We start from the raw sequence: 20,044 nt of genomic DNA, 5'->3' as shown, positions 1-20,044 counted from the left end.
ACCAAAACTCTCAGAAATAACTGAAATCAATGACACAAACTGACAGAAAAGCCCTATCTGGACGGGATTAGTTTCTCAGGGGGTCCTGGGGTAATTTTCTCTTTTATGGGGGGTCCTCTGTGATTTTATTCCTGTCTGGAATTTACCATGTATGCCTTTTTCTCAGACATCCTCTGAGAAAATTCCAGGCTGAATTATCTACTGTTTAATCGCTGAACTCTGTGGTCCTCCGGTAATTTTAGTCCCGTCTGGACGCACATGTCTGAGTTTCGTCTCCTCGCCTTTAATAAGATAGCTATTTGTCCACTGAAGCACACCGTAGTTACACTTTTGGCGTACGTTTCCACAGAGATCCATGTTAAAAACAACAGCGAGTGGAAATGGAGGAGCTACTGAACATGATACCATGTGACCAAGAAATCCTAAAAACTGACTGGTCCTCCTGTTTTTTCAATTGCAGTCCAGACACAAGAGTTTTATCACTAGAAGTAGAAGTGTGAAATATTTCTCAGAGATGTCCCCCTGATAAACTAATCCTATTTAGATAGGGCTATAGATGCCCGTTTACTCCAGATTCTGCTCTCTCATTACTAAAGCAAGGCATAGACCATAGATGTAGACCACAAGGCAGAATTGATCAGTTAGACCAATAATTTAAGCAGAACGTCAAGTCTGTTCAATAGAAAAAGAACTAAATACATTCTTATTAGAGATGAACCAATTTGAGACAAATCTAACAAATGTTTTATATACCTTACATCAGCAAAAATTATCGTGATCGGTGATCACTTAAACTATACTAAGAACTGTTTAATAGTGAAAGTAAGAGCTTTCCCACATACACAATAAAGCAGGGGTCTCAAAGTAGCGGCCCGCGGGCCACATGCGGCCCCTCACGGGTTAACAAAATAAACATACATCTGGCCCGCAATTCAATTTAATTATTTATGCTTTATTATGTTCGTTTTCATATTTTATCTTAACTTGTATTTTGGTGTGTGTGTGTGGTTTATTTTTTTTTTTTTTGCTTACGCTGCGTTGCCTGCTTTAGTAGTCTTCAGTAGCCTTCAACAGTCTAACCTTGCTGCCGTGGTGTGTCCACTAAACTCCGTAGTTATAAACATCCTGAGGTTAGCAGCGCGCTAACTGACCTGTTTATAATGTAATCCGAGCAGTGACTCCGTGACGATGCTCTAAACTGCTGCTGTTAGCTGCTTGGGCTGAAAGATGAACTGTAGAGAGCTGTATTATCCGGTTAGTGGGGTTATTTTATTTCATACACAGAAGAACTTACAAATTTTTAAAAACGCTCCAGACTGGCTCAGCTGAGCCCTGTAGCCCGTGGCTGGGCTGCAGCTCTGACTCAGTAAAGACTGCGGGCTTGTGGTGCTGCAGCTGCAGCTCCGACTAGTGGTTGGATGAGGAACTGCTAAATCTGAGGAAATGCTAAATCTGTCACAGCTCACAATTTTTGATTTTATATTTATTAAGCCTTATTTCAGTATCAAACGTTTTGATCAAAGTTAATATAACTTATAAATTAAAAGGATTTATGTTAATAGAGCAACAAGCAACCATTTTTCCATGCAACTGTAATATTTGATTGAATAAATAGTATATTGAGAGTTATTTAACATTAAGGAGTAATTACATTCATTTTGTATTACATCTGGTTACATTTTCTTATATTTATAAGTTACATTTGGCCCTCAGAGGACAGCCAATATGCCAATGTGGCCCTCGGCAAAAATGAGTTTGAGACCCCTGCAATAAAGTGAAATGAATTTAAGGGATTGGGACTAAACAGCTGTGCAGCCTTAAGCTTTAAACACTCATCAGTGAGCAAAAAATGACTAACCAGCAGAAACAGATTCAGTTTGCTAGAGAGCATAAAGATTGGACTCTGGAAGATTGGACAATGGAAGGAGGTCATGTGAAGGTTTGATGAGTTCAGATTTACCCTGTTCCAGAGTGATGGATCAGGGTAAGAGAGGAGGTTAAAATAAGCAATGCACCCATCATGTCCAAAACTATTATTATTTAAAACATAATTGTACTGTAAAATTGTGTAGTAAAGAAACAGAGTCAAATTATTTTAAAATTCCAATAATATCACTTATTGCATTCAATTATTCGCCAATGCATTACCAACAAAAAACACAGTTTGGTGATCTCCCTTCCCAAACACACCCACAGCACCTACTAAATAATAGATGATTCCAACCAAGTGTGTCACACTAATTAGTCAATTAAATCCATAAAGCATGCTGGACACCAGGTCTCTCAACACCCTGAACTGGAAGAAAAAGCTGCCATGTGATCACACCCACTGGTAAAAGCACCATATAAATAAAACTTGACCTGAAAAAGAACGTTTTTATTATCTTATTAATTAGGTTTTCACAAACAAAGGCAGAACTAGCTTGGCACACCTCTGAGAAAGCTTTTCCAGCACTAGAGTTACTACTACCCTACATTTACAGGAATTAATCCATTCTGGAGTGATTTAGCAAGGGGATTAGACCATGTCGAGCTACTGTTTCACAGAAATATGTTTAGGTTGTTACATAACATGCAAAACTATTAGAGTGGCTGGGTCCCTATGGTGCTGGAAGGTGATCATATGTTGGTTTGGTGAGCATATGTTTTTTTGTGTATCAAAATTGACCAAATATGGGAGAAAATATACAAAATGCATTACAATGTCTTGCCTATTCGTATCTTGCCTAGAAATGTAACATACATAAGAATACATTTTTAGGGCGCAACTGATGTATCCTTCCTGGCCCCCAGTTACCCACTTTCCTCTGCACATTCAGTGCAAATGGTGTGTTCTATGTACTTTAATTCCTATTTCTTGACCTGTAAAGTGTAAAATAATTGTCTAATGGTTGTTTAAAAAAAGTGCCTGACCTGAACTCAGACAAGCAAAGAAACATTGTAGTCCAAGCAACAAAAAAAAGCAGTGAGCGGCTAATATTAACAATTAGTGAAACCCTGAGCGGTACAACACCTTCCTACACAGGAAAGAAGATAGGAAGGAAGATAGAAAGAAAGTAAGAAGACAAGGGCAAGACCAGAACCAAGGGGAACATCAGAAGACGCTATACAGAGTACACACATGACTGACAACGACCAATAGAAGATGCTAGAATAAATTTAATCATTTTTAAATAGCATTGAGCTTTAAATCCAACTGAAAAGTGCTTAAAGATTCCCACTACCTAGTTTGCTATTGTAACAAAAATATAACTGCACCAAAAGAAAAACAACTCAGTAGGGAAAAAGACAACTATCTTGTTAACCTATGGCGTAACTGAGTCTTATTCACAAAACAGTGTGAATATATTTACTTATTAGCTAGCTAAATAGTTACTTAGACGTTATGAGTGTAATGCAGAAGAAACAACCTTTTTAACGTGAGTCTGGTAGAATAAGGTGGATTAAAGTAAGTTTGTTTCTACTACTTCTACTGCACAGATCACAATAACTATACCTTAAACATGGTGGCATGTTGATGAAGCAATGCCTAGTAAACAGACATGACTGACAACAACCAATAGAAAAAAAACAGATGCATCAAGATGCATCACTAATCGTTTTATAATAGCACCTCAGACTTATGAATCAGAATTTAATCAGTTAGCTAAGTAACTCAGTAGCCAGAAAAACAACTAGCTTAGCTTGTTAACCTACGGCATCACTGAGCCATATTACACAAACCAGGGTAAATACATTTACTTATTAGCTAGCTAAAAAGTTATTTAACAGCTTATAAGACTAGTACATCCTTGTCTAGTGTAACGTAGAAGAAACCAACTCTTGAACGTGGTTGCTGTAGAATAAGGTGAACTAAAACAAGTTTGTTTCTATTACTTCTGCTGCACAGATCACAGTACCAATACCTCAAACATGGCGGCACCTTGGTAAACACACGTGACTGACAACGACCCATAGAAGAAAATGATGCATCAATAATAGTTTTATAATGGCACGTAACTCAGTAGTCAGAAAGAAAACTAACTAGCTTGTTAACCTAAAACGACACTGAGCCAAATTACACAAACCAGGGTGAATAACTAATATTTAATTATTAGCAAGCTAACTAGATATTTAAAAGCTTAAATTCTATTTAAAACTATTAAAACACATCTTTTTAGGTGTAACGTTAGCTATCTAACCTAGAAAACTAATTAAGACAGGTAATATAAGTAAGATAGGTAAGTAAAGTGCGCACCTAAATCTGTAGCCACTTAAACTGTAGTTAGTTAAACTAAAAATATAAACGACAAGCTAGTGCTCAACTTTACTTATATATATATATAAAAAAACTAGACAGGATACACAGCTAAAAAGCTAACTATGCTAAGCTAAAGCTAAAGCTAGCAAAGATTATGTCACAACAAACAAGGCTAGCCAATAAACCGAGCTAAGCTAACTAGCCAAACAGGCTAATTTAAAGACTCCTTAAAAACCCGCAGCTAAACTCAGCTAAGCTATGCTAAAGCTATACAGGAACTGTTTACAGCTAGCAGCTAGCACTGTACACAGCCAAGCTAACTCAAACTAAACAACTAAATTAAGCGGTAAAATCTCCTCTAAATCCGATATAACACAGCTTTTCTTCCTCATACAAGCCTTACCTTATAACTAACACATATAAAAAAGCGGAATAAATCCAGTAACAGCGCTGTTTGCTCTCTCTTACCTCCTGACAGCCTCTCAAACCCGCTCAGCGCTCCCCAACCCCGTAGCTCCAGCGGCTCCAGCAGCGCAGCCTCCAGCTTTAGCACAGCGCCGACCCTTCAAAATAAAAGTCCCATACCTTTACTATTAAAATTCTCAATATTAAATATATACACGTACATTTAATATTTATATATAAAACTATATATATTTATTTAAAACATATATTTTCATATATTTAAATGAAGCAAAAATATATTTGTCATATTATAGGCATGTCTTTACTCTATGTCTTTAATTATAAATCTCTGAAAAGAAAATATTTTAAAATTAAATAGATAGATAGATAGCTGTGCATATTATACAGATATTATACAGATTAAATAGATATTGTACAATTGTACAATAATTTAGCACTGCAAATGTGTAAAGATGTAAACGGTGGACAATACGTATACTAACAGTGCAGAATAGGGTAAAACAATAAAAATATGCATTTAAATATAAAATGTTTTTTTTATGTACATTATTTCAAAACAATTTTATTATTTTAAGTAAAAAAAAATATATACTATTCTGTCCACTTTCGCCATTGTTTTGTCATTCCACAATAAATGCCTTTAAGAACAATTAGAAAAGCAAATATATATATATATATATATATATATATATATATATATATATATATATATATATATATATATATATATATATATAAAATTACATGAAACATTTAAATATATAAAAAGTGTATTTTAGCTATTTTTTTTTATAGAAATCAGCAGCTGTATATTAAATAAAGTGTGAATAAATAATGGCACAACAGGTTCACATAGAACTCTACCGCCTCCATGTGGACAATATTGGAAACACACATTATTCTATTTTCCTTTATGATGTGAGTTTTAATCTTATGAATATTCTGCAGTAGATTATAGTTACTGCTTATTTAGTGTAGTGTATGACCTATTGTGCATTACACACATTTTTTATGCACGGTTAATAATAATAATAATAATAATAATAATAATAATAATAATAATAATAATAATAATAATTATTATTATTATTATTATTATTATTATTATTATTATTAATAATAATATATCTAAATACAGACTATAAATTAATTTTAAACCTCTAGAATGTAATCAGGAAGAAGATGATTGATCCAGGATCTGCATAAGGTCACCCAAACTGCTTAATAAGTCGTGGCCACTACTTAATTATCTCATTAACCTGCCCTAATTATCGTCCCATGCATTAGAATCTAATTCTCATGCCTTTATAAGTCATGGCCACACATTAGTATCTCGCTCCCATGCCTTAATAAGTTATGGCCACACATAAGTATCTAGTTCCCATGCATTAATAAGTCATGACAATGCCTTAGGATCTCATTATAGTGCCTTAAGTTCTGGAGCTCGGTACTAAATGACATTAAATTTGTAAAAATTATCTGTTACTTTGCCTCAGTGGCTCTATTACTACTGTTTACTATATTCCAGTGCAGTGGGCGGGGCCATGATGTAACTACTAAATTGGTTTATAAATATGTTCATTGGCTGATTCACGGTCTATTCTGATGGACAACAGCTCTTAAATAACTATTTCAGACATAAATTATCTCCAGTCATGGAAAAAAATGTAAGAATGCTGTTTTCTGTCTGTAATACACAAAAAAAATATATAGCAAATAAATTAAATTAAATCAAATATTTAATAGTTGTCCTTTTATATCTCGGTTGCCTTGAAAGCTTTGTGTAATATTTTATATTTCATATGGACCTTTTTATTCTGTACAGAGCCCCTAAGGTGACATCATGACATCAGTTTTTTTTTAGTGTTTTGTTTAAAAATACAAGAAATAAAGAAAAAACATGACATCCAATCTAAATAATGAGAGTCTGAGAGCTGTATATGTATACAGCTTTGGAAAAAAGTAAGAGAGCACTTAAAATGATGAGTTTCTTTGATTTTACCAAATTGAAAACCTCTGGAATATAATCAAGAGGAAGATGGATGATCACAAGCCATCAAACATAAAGGCATAGAGTTATCCAAAAGCAGTGTGTAAGACTGGTGGAGGAGAACATGATGCCAAGACGCATGTTAAAAACTGTGATAAAAAACCTTAGGGTTATTCCACCAAATATTGATTTCTGAACTCTTAATACTTTATGAATATGAACTTGTTTTTTTTTTCTTTGCATTTTTTGAGGTCTGAAAGCTCTGCATCTTTAGCTTTTTTGTAATTTCAGACATTTCTTATTTTCTGCAAATAAACCAGCAAAGTTAATTTTACTCAAATATATACTTATAAATAGCATAATCAGTCTTAATCAGGTCTATATATGTCAGGGGTGTCCAAACTACGGCCCGCGGGCCATTTGCGGCTCGTTTCCTTTTTTAAAGTGGCCCGTGAGGTATTTTAGAAATAAAATGAAAGTTGGTCCGCAGGTTTTTATAATGTGAGATTCAAAGTTTAAAGGATATGTGTCAGAAATTGGGCCAAAGAGTTTAAAAGCAGAGAGAATGCGCAGTTGTAGCGCAGAAAACGGGCCAAGTAGTCTAACAACTTCAAAGAAATGAAAAACGGACAACGAATGCAGAACAGTTCAGGCATGTTGGAAAAATGACTATTTTCAGAGGAAAGTGTGTGCATGTTTAATTTGTCAGGAATCAGTTGCCTAATTAGTAGCATAATATTAAGAGACATTATGAAACGAAACATCAATTTAAAAAAAAAAAATACTAGTTTACACAACAATGTCAAAGATAGATAAAGATAGTAAGTCAAGTAAAATAGTGTGTAAATGATAGTAATCAAGAAAATGTATTATTATAAGTGGTATATTTCATTTTTTGTTTTATTACAGAGTCTGTGGCCCGTGACTTCAAATATATTTCTCCTTCTGGCCCCCAACAAAAAAGTTTGGACACCCCTGTTATATGTGATGTGTGTTATTCCGCCCCCTTGTGTTGAATAAGCAGAAGTGCACAGATGTTGTTTTTCATTATTATTACATTCAGCAGTGCTGTGCTTTACCCCAGCTGGCTCTGGGCACTGCTCCCAGTCTATTTAAAACAGGAGGAAGGGGTGAATGTAATCAGGGCTCATCTTTGTTGTGAATCAGATTATGAGAGCCCCTTCCTCCTCCCCTGTATGTGGGTGGACGCTTCTTCTGCCTTCTTGCCAGAGAAAGAGAGAAAAACACAGCGGCACAATATTTAGGGCTGTTAGAGGAGAAGCCCGGGATAATGGCTTATCCACTGTTTCACAGGGTTCGCCATATTTGGGGGGTGAGAAATTCGCTGTGATTCAGCGTTCGTTCGTCTATCTATAAAACGTGTCAATTTGTCTTTAATGGATGGAGTGATTTGGTTGTATTTTTTAAATCTGGTAATGCGTCGTGCGATAATTCACATCATTCACATCATTCACATTAACAGGATGTCTAGACATGGATAAGACTTTTCAATTTGACGTGCCGAGCCTCGTCTTTTCTGTGTTTTTTGTACACAGATGGTGGAGTAAGAAGGCATTATCTTGTCCGCAAAGAAGGTTAAGATAGGCGCGTGATATGCTGGAGTATTTTTAATGGTGGGATTGAAGAAGCAGGAGCTGAAATATTGCTTGGGGAAAGGTGTGAACAAAAAAAGAGGGGAAAAAATGGGGGGATTTGGATTATTTGTGAAATAAATAATTGTTCTAATGTTCTCTTTAGTCGCTAGATCAGTATGTTGCCACCCAGACCGCAAATGATGTTCATTTACCCTGAATAAACGTACATTTTTAATAGTTAATGCAGTTTCAGAACAGATTTATTTGTGCACATCGATTTTACATTGACTCAACACAGATTCAACACTGTGGTTTTATATTTATATGTTTTAGGTTTGTACTAAACTTATAAAACATTACTTCTTAAATTAAATACTTTACACAGTGGTAAAAAAATAATTATTTATTAAGTCCCAACTGATTTTGTAAGTTTGTGTCTTTACAAAGACAATAAACAGTCTATAATAGACAATAGGTATGGTAGGTTATTTTAACAGAGAAAGACAGAACAAGAAAAGAAAACAGAACAAAAACAATAATTAATCAGAAAAGGTTCAAAACTAATTTGTATGTGATCAAGTTAAATAAGTAAATAAGTATACATGAGGCACAAAAAATTAAAATATATAATGCAATTTTACATTGTGGGGTAAGGATGATCATGAGGGAGGACGGAGAAGCTTGTTAATGATCTCAAGGTAGCTGGGAGCACAGTCAAAACTTTCAATAAATGTAATACATTCATCAGTTTCTCTGATTTTGCTATTTATAGGTTTATGCTTGAGTAAAATGAACATTGTTGTTTTATTCTATAAACTATGGACAACATTTCTCCCAAATTACAAATAAAAAATGGTAATTTAGAGCAATTATTTGCAGAAAATGAAAACTGCAGAATGGTTTTTAAAATTGCTGTGGTTTTTAACCACAGTTTTCATGCATCCTGGCATCATGTTCTCTTCCTCCACCAGTCTTACACACTGCTTTTGGATAACTTTATGCTGCTTTACTCCTGGTGCAAAAACTCAATCAGTTCAGTTTGGTGGTTTGATGGCTTGATCATACATCTTCCTCTTGATTATATTCCAGAGGTTTTCAATTTCGTAAAATTAAAGAAACTTAAATTTGTTTTTAAAGTGGTGTCTTACTTTTTTTTCAGAGCTGTATATGTATATATGTGTGGGTTTAGAGTGTATGAGGCAGTGTTAAATAAAGACTGTTTTAAAGGTTCTTTTTTTTACTATCGTTAACCATAAAAGATGATAATGTAATGCATAAACCGAACAAATGAACGTTTATTCAATGTTCTTTGCTATCAGGGCAGTGTGTGTGTTTGTGTTGTATGTGTGTGTTTGTACGTATGTGTGTGTGTGTGTGTTAAGCACGAGGGCCGTTTCCTGTCGATTCTGCTCCGTTCCCTTCCCATTGTAATGCCTTTAATTAAAGTGATTTTATTCACAGGCACACAGCTGGCACCAGCGACTTTCCATTAAGCATCTGAGTGGCCGCCTCGCTGGTGGGAGGACCCGCGCTGGGGCTGCTTCCTGGGGAGCACAATACTAGTTTCATCTCCCCTCTGAGTTTGTTGTGTGTTTTGAATTTATTAATCATTGATTTTAATGCACGCCTCTTGACGGTGGCTGCTACCCATGCATTAATTAATTCCCGCCATTCCTCTTTCGCAGAATGCCATTTAGAAACAATGCCGGGGTCGGCCGGGGTCGCCCCTGACCTATAAAAGAGAGGCGCTTCAATGCAAAATGTCAAAATTTGCTTTTATTTGTCCTTCAGTTCATTCACTCGCTCCTCTTCTTTACAGGTTTTATTTGCTCCTTTTGTATATTTGATACAGTAGCTTTTAATACCCAAAAGAAAGAGAACCGATATTCAACAAAGCAGCAAACAGAGAACGTTATACAAACGTGTATCAGCGTTTTTAGCCTTTAATGTTACATTAATAATGTTCCATGAATTCTATTCTTATTAGAACAAATGTTCTTTTTTCGACTTTATACAGGGGTTGGACAATGAAACTAAACTGAAACACCTGTCATTTTAGTGTGGGGGGTTTCATGGCTAAATTGGAGCAGCCTAGTGGTCAATCTTCATTAATTGCACATTGCACCAGTAAGAGCAGAGTGTGAAGGTTCAATTAGCAGGGTAAAAGCACAGTTCTGTTCTAAATATTGCATTGCACACAACATTATGGGTGACATACCAGAGTTCAAAAGAGGACAAATTGTTGGTACAAGTCTTGCTGGAGCATCTGTGACCAAGACAGCAAGTCTTTGTGATGCATCAAGAGCCACGGTATCCAGGGTAATGTCAGCATACCACCAAGAAGGACCAACCACATCCAACAGGATTAACTGTGGACGCTGTAAGAGGAAGCTGTCTGAAAGGGATGTTCGGGTGCTAACCCGGATTGTATCCAAAAAACATAAAACCACGGCTGATCAAATCACGGCAGAATTCAATGTGCACCTCAACTCTCCTGTTTCCACCACAACTGTCCGTCACCACAATAAATTATTGTGCTCTAAATCCAGGTGCTTTAGTTTCATTTAGTCTCGCGTCCAGACTGATCAAGAGCTGAGTCAGTGCAGAGCAATCAAAACAACAGTAAACAATAGTAATCGGCCCTTTAATCAAGCATTTAAATGGCTTTTTAAATAAGAAATAAGGTAAATAAGTGTTTTTCTGGAATTAAAAGCATGAATTCAGCTGTAACTGGAAATGTCTGCACCGCAAAACTGTGCTGGACTGAGATGCACAGCTTTCCACACATGCTCACATTTATAAGCATGTGCCCAACCATGTGGATGGAGGCCATGCGGTTACCTCATGTTTACTCTTAGCTAGTACATAATTTTCTAAATGTTGTAGGAACATTCTTAGAACAAAATTAGCCTCTAATGTTACAAAAATAATGTTACATTCTTTAGTTTTTTGGTTTGCAGATTTGTTCCTTTGCACTTTATACTAAGCATCATCCTGAGTGATCCAGTGGTCTAAAGCACTGTCACTATGATCGGGAGATCGCCGGTTCGAACCCCGGTCATGCAGCTTGCCATCAGATGCCGGAGCCCCGAGAGAGCACAATCGGCCTTGCTTTCTATCTGGGCTCTTTCCTCTTATCACTCCTAGGGTGATGTGGATCAGCACAAGGCTGCGTCTGTGAGCTGATGTATCAGAACAGAGTCGCTGCGCATTCCTCCGAGCGTTAGCACTGTGATGCCACTCGTCTACTCGTTCGGAGTTCGCATGTATCGGAGGAGGCGTGTGCTAGTCTTCATCTTTGTTCTTTGTGCTAATGAGTGGGTTGCGTAATATATATATATATAATTGTCTCTAATAACTGTGCTGTTACACATTAACATGTCTAATTGACCTTTCATACTGATAATTACATAACCTGTGCACTGTAACTGTAATTAATCTGTAATAATGTGCACTTCACAGGTAGTTACACTGTTATTACATATTGATAGTTAATGAATGTGTAACTACACAGCTATTAGAAACATCATAAAGTTGGACAGATTTGTACACTTGATATTTGCTCCTTTTGTATTTATTGGTATTTTTGATAGCACTGATGCATAAACAAGATAAAGAGGCCTATTCTTCACATGCAGCCATTGCATTGCAAAGAACTGAAGTGCATCAGTATCAGTGAATACAGGTCGCTACTCACATTTTCCTCATTTTCGTCCTTTTCGTCATTTCTAGCTCTTAAAAAAATCATCAAAACCTAAATATACCCCAGCTACTTGGCATGCAGGTGCCGTCAGCCAGTCAATTGCCAGGCAGTCAATCCAGGAGCAAATTGTTGTTGGTCTTAAGTTGCGGAGAAAGGTGCTTTTCTGTCAACAATAGGTAGACTGTGTTTATCCTTTCAGGTCTTAAGGAAGTATGTTAAAAATTTGCCTTCGGTGAATTGCGTGGATTAGAAAGAATGATTAGATCTGGTAGCTTTCCGCAGTTGCGTATGGCAGCGGAATTTGAATGGGGGACAGGATTTGAATGTATTCATAGGAGTATATTTTTTATTTATTAAAGAAAAAGAGGAGAAAAAGCAACCCCCCCACCTTCTTCCAAAAAGAAACCTTCCATCTATTCAATCCATTTAAATGAGTAACTGGTCTGTGTGGTTGAAAAGATAAAAGCTGGGCTCATAATCCGTATTGACACAGGGGGATGCGTAAAGACAGATTCCTAAGACCCAGCCGTACCCCACCCCTGTGAATGGGCCTGATCCCCATTGAGGGAGAGAGTCTTAATGCTAAAGATTTCCTGACAGATTGCTTTCACTGCATTGATTAGCACATGTTGTTGGTAAGCGAACTTTCCAGTGTGTCTCTCTGTCTCTCTCTCTCTCTCTCTCTCTTTCTATCTATCTCTGTCTCTGAGTGTGTGTAAGCGTGTGTGTGTGTGTGTGTGTGAAGAAAAGAAGAAGAAGAGGAGAGAATTTGCGAGGTTGTTCAGCGTGAGAGTGCTTATCGCCCGTCTTGAGGAGCGTCCAAAGAACGCATTGAAAACAACATCCTAATAAAAAAAAGACAGAAAGGAAGAAAAAAAAGAACAAACAAACAAACAAACAAACAAACACAGCCGAAACTCCCTGCCAATCACCTGCGGCCTGTTTACCTGTTTTCCTGTTCGCACTATTTGCGCCTGTCATCCTCTTTTGGCTTATAGCGGGAAAAGAAACACTTTGACTCTAAAACTCTAAGAAAAGGTAAAATCTCAGGTAAAAGCTCAGGTGTTCTTAACGGACTGACTTTCCCCGCTTTGATCCTGACAAAAGTGCTGATTATATAAGTATAGGCTCTTCAAGTGGTTGGTGTGGTAGTGGATAACACCACCACCTGCCGCCTGACTGAATGCTGCACTACACCAATAAGAGCCAATGGGAAAGACTCCTAACACTACATTGGCTCTTTCTCTGTATTAAGAAAAGAACAACCTTGTAAGTCACTCTGGATAAAAGTGTCAGATAAATGCTGTAAATGTAAATGTTGAAAAACAAATTTTTAACTCATACTAAGAAGAAATTGTGGAAAAAGTATAGCCCTGTCCAAAGGTCACTCTGTACAGTAGGTAGGTAAAAGTATAGGGTTTAAAATACTTCTGTAAAAGTTGAAGAAGTATCAACTCAAGCGTTTTACTCTTTAAGTTTTTTAAGAGTAGTTTTTTTAAAGTATAAAAGTAAAAGTAATGTAAGGGGACAAAATAAAGCCATTAAGAGCAAAAGCTTAGGTGGCGCCACAGAGTTGTATATTGATTTAATATATTGCGATTCTGTGAAGAATGGAAAATACATAATTATTTATATTTTTTATCAAATCTGAGTAAAAGAAAGAAAGCTTACTTACTTTTTATCCAATCAGAAGAGTGGCATTTAAAAGCAGTACAACACTGCCCTCTAGCTGTCCTCTGAGTGTAGACACAACACTACATGACCCACTTCTGACACCAATCTTTACTTTAAAACACAATTACACAACATAACATTGTGATCTAGTTTCTTAAACTTATAACTATATTTATACTTAACTTTAACACTTTTATTTATAGGCTACTACATTTATCATGCTCAGTGCAGTGATTAGTGCAGTGGGACGCACCCAATTTGTGTTTCTTTAACTTTTTATTTTAAACTTTTCACGAGAGTTTTCTTTAAAACATATCCGACCCTTTAACAGCAGCCTGAGCAACTGTGCTGTTGTTGTGATGGTGGTTTTCCTCTCTTCCCCCGGTGGTTTTCTCTCTTCCTCTCTCTTTGTTCACTAGATTTGAAGACCACCCCCCCTCGAGCACTACTGGCCAAAAAGCCTGAAACGCTGCTGCCCTTTCTTTCCTCCCTCCATCCACCCACCAAAGAGAAGAACAGACACAGAGAGAGCGAGAGAGTGAGAGCGAGCGAGAGATCCATCGATCAGTGGCGATCGTTCAGCGGCCCTGCACCCTGCCTCTCATTGTTTTTTATCTTGTCTCTCAAGCAGGGCGAACCCTTGTTGCCATGGCATCCCCCACACACTGGCAGTGGCACTTCAACCCTTGCTTAATGATCTCTTGGCTGATAGCCTCGCTCGTTCTGACGAGGAGCGGGGAGGATATTCTAACCTCGTATCATAAACCGCCTCTTTATAAACCGCTGCTGTACCGTCACTTTCCGCTTTCAGCCCCTCTGTCCACACAGTTTTTTCTCCCCACGCTTCACACTAAAGACAGGAAGCTTTGGCCCCTGTCCCGCGGTCACACTGCAGGTAAATGTGTCCCAAATCTGATCTTTTACATCAGATACGACACAGGTGTGAACAGCAAAAACACACTGAATCTGATATATATAAAATTCAGATCTGGCCCAGTTCATAATTCAAGTCGGATGGGTAGATGGACGTATGGACAGATGGACCAATGCACGGATAGATAGATAGATAGATAGATAGATAGATAGATAGATAGATACACAAATAAGATAGCTAGAAGACAGACAAGCTAAAGATAGACAGAGGGATGGATGGATGGATGGATGGATGTATAGATTGACAGTTAGGTAGATAGATGGATAGATAAACAAGCAGATAAGACAGCTAAAAAAATAGACAGACAAGCTTAGGTTGAATAGATGGATAGATGGAAGAATGCATAGGTAGATAGATAGATAAGATCGCTAAAGTTAGATGGATGGAAGGATGGATGGATGCATAGATAGATAGATAGATAGATAGATAGATAGATAGATAGATAGATAGATAGATAGATAGATAGATAGATAGATAGATAGATAGACAAACAAATAAGACAGCTAGAATTATAGACAGACAAGCTAAAAATAGACAGAGGGATGGATGGATGTAGATAGATAGATAGATAGATAGATAGATAGATAGATAGATAGATAGATAGATAGATAGATAGATAGATAAGCTAAAGATAATTCTAGATCTAGACTAGTTAAAGATCCGCAATTTCTCAGATACACAGCAGGTTTAGCCAGCAGACTTTGTCTGAGGGAGGGATCTGTACCTTCTCTCCGTTTCAAGTCAGAAAATGAGGGGCATGTAAAAACAACAAAAAAAATGTTTTGTGTTTCTATCACAGTTATGCATGAACTAGCTTCTTCGTGTTTGGCCACTTAGCAGAAGCTAACACTACTAACTGAAACTGATAAGAATAGAGCTGGGAAGATCTTTTTATGCGAGAGTTATTTTTGTCCAAAGAATTTTATGACCATAAACCCATTCTAACTTGTGTAAAAAGAGATATAATATGCCCCCTTTAATGAGACACATAGTATATTAGTGTATATGTGTAATAAAAGCTATAAGACTGCTGCTTATTACTGCGGTTGATGTGCAGAATGGGGTAGCCATCTTGGATTCTGAGCATGTGGTTGGGTTTTCGAAGCTGCCCTGAATTTCCAAGTAGGAAATCAGACTGGTAGAAGCGTTCCAGTTGAAATTTCTACTTTGAAACTCGTCATCAGTATCAGTATTATTATTTTTTTTACGGCCCATTCGTCCACACTCTACATCCCACAAAGGCGGAGCGGCTTTGGCCCTTGATTACATGTATCAAGCTCTGCGTATTTTTTTTTCTTTCGCTTTTTTTCCCCGCTATCCCTGCATTGAGAGAGAGAGAAGTCTCCCAGGATGAAGCGTGGTCTTAGCTTAAATGGAAGGAAACCAATTTGCATTCATTTAGTGCTTTTTTTGTTTTTTAGTCATTACTTTAAACCGTCACTTTGCTGGCAGTTCAGTGCTGGGTGAGGGATTACGGCTCGTATAAATAGCTGCCATTGATTTGGCAAAAAAGAGACTTCTCTGTCATTATGGAGACAGAAAATCCTAATTTAGAAATCTGAACAATAACGCTGAGCGTTCAATTCAATTCCGTAATCCTCCATATTGCATGAAATCAGGGGTGTCGTGCTACAATACGCAGTTTAAGTCGGTGCCATGATGGAGACAAAGGTAGCGCCTGGAGCTACATCGTGATGTAGTGAGCAAGGAAATGTGTTCATCGACACTCATTTCATGTTTCTTTTTATTTTATCCCATTCATTTATTATTTTTCCTCCGTGCGTTTAGGAGCGAATGCTGAATGCTGTACATTTTCATTGCAGTACATGTGTGTATATACAGCTCTGAAAAAAAAATTAAGAGACCACAGAGATCAGTTTCTGAATCAGTTTCTCTGCTAATGTTGCTATTTATACGTTTATGTTTGAGTAAAATGAACACTGTTGTTTTATTCAATAAACTACAGACAACATTTCTCCCAAATTTCAAATAAAAATATTCTCATTTAGAGCGTTTATTTGCAGAAAATGAGAAATGGCTGATATAACAAAAATGATGCAGAGCTTTCAGACCTCAAATAATGCAAAGAAAACAAGTTCATATTCATAAAGTTTTAATTGAGCCTGGTTTTTAATCAGAGTTTTCATGCATCTTGGCATCATGTTCTCCTCCACCAGTCTTACACACTGCTTTTGCATAACTTAATGCCACTTCTGGTGCAAAAATTCAAGCAGTTCAGCAGATTATCATCGTCCTCTTGATTATATTACAGAGTTTTTGTAATTTAGTAAAATCAAAGAAATTCCTTATTTTTTTACTTGGTCTGTTATTTTTTCCAAAGTCAAAAGTTTGGACACATATCTTCTCCTAGTCAATGTGTGTTTTTTTTTAATGATTTTTACATTGTAAATGCAATATTAAATGCAATATAACACTATATTAAAGCTATACAGGGACACTTGCAGAATTATTCAAATACTTTTGATAAACAAACCAGAATATGTTTTATACTTTAGATTCTTCTAAGTATCAACACATTGACTAGGAGAAGATGTGTGTCCAAACTTTTGACTTCTATATACTGCTCTTTGATTTTACCAATTTGAAAACCTCTGGAATATAATCAAGAGGAAGATGGATGATCACAAGCCATCAAACCAAACTGAACTGCTTGAATTTTGCACCAGGAGTAAAGCAGCATAAAGTTATCCAAAAGCAGTGTGTAAGACTGGTGGAGGAGAACATGATGCCAAAATGCATGAACATGAAGATTGTGATTAAAATCCAGAGTTATCCCACCAAATTTCTGAACTTTATGAATATGAACTTGTTTTCTCTGCATCTTTTTAGTCATTTCAGCCATTTCTCATTTTCTGTAAATAAATGCTCTAAATGACAATATTTTTTTATTTGGAATTTGGGAGAAATGTTGTCTGTAGTTTCTAGAATAAAACATAAACCTATAAATAGCAATATCAGAGAAACTGATTCAGAAACTGAAGTGATCTCTTAATGTTTTCCAGTGTATATATATATATATATATATGTCACAGTATTCGCCTGTATCCGGATGTGCATGTGGTCAGGGTGTTTAATATGGTAACACAGAGCGATGGCAGGATGGCAGGGCCCCCGTTAATTAGTTTAATATATTTCCTTCTCCGTCTCCTTTCTGCACTCAGTGAAGCGGGCGTGCCTAATCGTACATGACTTTGAGGAGATGATGCGTGCCGCAGCGCCGGCACGTTTTATTTGAATATGGACAGAAGCGGATCAGACGTTAGCTGCCGCTATTGATCCTCAAATAGAGGCTGAGCTGTCTGTTTTGAGCGCCACGGTCCGGTCGATTACATCTGACCTATTGTTCACAAGGTAAAAGAAGAAAACAAATAAAACGGGAAGGATTCGGATCATAATTGGGTTGCTGCGGCAGTTGCTATTTTCAGTTACTTGAAAGGCTCGTCATGTCCAGTGACCCGTACCGAACCGCGGCGAGGGAGAAGCCTTTCTGCTATGTTCTTATTCAAGGCTTCAAACAGATAGTATGAAATGAACACAGATTTATATCTGTATTTAAAGAACCTGGCTGCTTTTATAATTAAATGCTTTTATGATCAAAAGTACTTACAGTCTCATGCACCTCACAGCACAGAGCTGTACAGTAGTGAGATAAAAATAAGAAACAACTTAAAAATGATGAGTTTCTTTAATTTTACCACACTAAAAACCTCCGGAATATAATAAAGAGGAAGACGGATGATCACAAACCATCAAACCACCAAACTGAACTGCTTGAATTTTTGCACCAGGAGTAAAGCAGCATAAAGTTATCTTATCAGTGTGTAAGACTGGTGGAGGAGAACATGATGCCAAGATGCATGAAAAAAACTGTGATTAAAAACAGGGTTATTCCAGCAAATATTGATTTCTGAACATTATTGCTGAGCATTGATTAAAATCCAAAGGCTCTGCATCTTTTTTGTTTTTTCAGCCATTTCTCATTTTCTGCAAATAAATGCTCTAAATGGCAATATTTTTTATTTGGAATTTGGGAGAAATGTTGTCTGTAGTTTATAGAATAAAACAACAATGTTAATTTTACTGAAACATATACCTATAAATAGCAAAATCAGAGAAACTCTAAATATTTTAGATGTATTGCGCCTTATGGACTCTCTCACTCATTCACTCTTGTTTAGCAGGCCGAACATTCTCCACAACCGTGTCTAGAAGTGGGATTTACATATTAGGCATCTTATGTCACGTTATTTGTTGTTGCTTTATGCAATTAAATCCTCACAGCAATGTTCTCGGCCAAGATCTAGTAGAAATCTTTCTTACCTGGACTGTAGAGACAAATATATAGGATAAATATAACTGTTTTCTTCACAAATGTTCTTCACTTGATTTTGGAAAAAGCAATAAACAACAAGATAAGCAGATGTCCTATCACTTCAGTCCATATAGTATACTGTATTTGGATGCATTATGCTGTATATCTGTAAGAACACAGCTACTTAAAGCAGCTCTGAAATTAGAATCTGATCTAGAAATATGGAAAATAATTATAATTGGTTTTATAAAAAGTTTTATGCAAAAGCAAAAGCGAAAACAGAAAGGATAGCGAGGGACGAATATAACAGAATGGCTTTGTGCTGCTGTTTACTTTAGTTTATGGTAGAATCATCATCTAGCTTGAATATGCACTCGTTTATTTATTTATTTATTTGCATTTCCCCTCTCTCTGCATTTCTGCCGAGCAGGCCCTCCTAAATTTCATAACCGCCGTCTTTATTTATGCATGCCTTTTAAACGTATCCAAGCATGCATCTTCAAATTGTATTCTTTCAACTACAGCATGATGTGCTGTAAATATTAATGCTCTGATATGCGCCTGCCAGAGGCTTAGGTAAGAATTATTTGAAGTTGGGTGGGAATTTCAATTTAAGCAGCTCTGCTGTCTCTGCTTAAGTCTGAATGTGTTTTTCTCTGTCAGTCTGGACGGTCTGGATGCTCCGGATGCTCCGGATGGTCCGGACCCTCGGTTAGAGATGCAGGAGGTCTAATTTGAGAAGATCAGGAAATTTATCCCCCATTCCCACTCGCTTTTTGAATCATTACTTTATGTGCTCCGTGTAACACTAGACAGCGTCTGCCTCCGTCTGCTGTAAGTTCTCAGTGCACCGGCATGTCTGCAGCCCATCTGTGGTGCTTTTAGCAGATGTATTGCAATGTGAAATTTGTACGGATGTTATATCACTCATTCTTTACATTTTATTAACTTCCAGAAATGTCCCAATTAGGTTTTTGGCCTTCTAATGTGGATTGTAAAATGGTAAATACATGCACATCTTTAGAATTGGTATATTCAACCTATAAGTGCTCGCTTAAACTGACATTAAGCTGTTAGCTGGTAAAGATCTGATACAATCTGATATGATTTAAAATTACTAGTTAACAGCTTAACATGTAACACGTGCTG

The 20,044-nt window shown here is 36.7% G+C and overlaps 1 protein-coding gene across 1 annotated transcript in view; it reads right to left on the bottom strand.

The window, feature by feature from the left end:
- Positions 1-4,794, bottom strand: part of nr1h3 (nuclear receptor subfamily 1, group H, member 3) — a 42,789-nt gene extending 37,995 nt beyond the window's left edge. Inside the window, exon 1 of the mRNA XM_022665249.2 lies at positions 4,709-4,794. The gene's annotated coding sequence lies outside the window, so the exon portion shown is untranslated. The remainder of the gene's footprint in view (positions 1-4,708) is intronic.
- Positions 4,795-20,044: the final 15,250 nt, after the last annotated feature.

This window comes from Astyanax mexicanus, chromosome 23 (genome assembly GCF_023375975.1).
Source record: "Astyanax mexicanus isolate ESR-SI-001 chromosome 23, AstMex3_surface, whole genome shotgun sequence".
Lineage (NCBI taxonomy): Eukaryota > Metazoa > Chordata > Actinopteri > Characiformes > Acestrorhamphidae > Astyanax > Astyanax mexicanus.
Note: the sequence above shows the minus strand (reverse complement) of the source record. Positions and strands in the feature narration are given on the sequence as shown.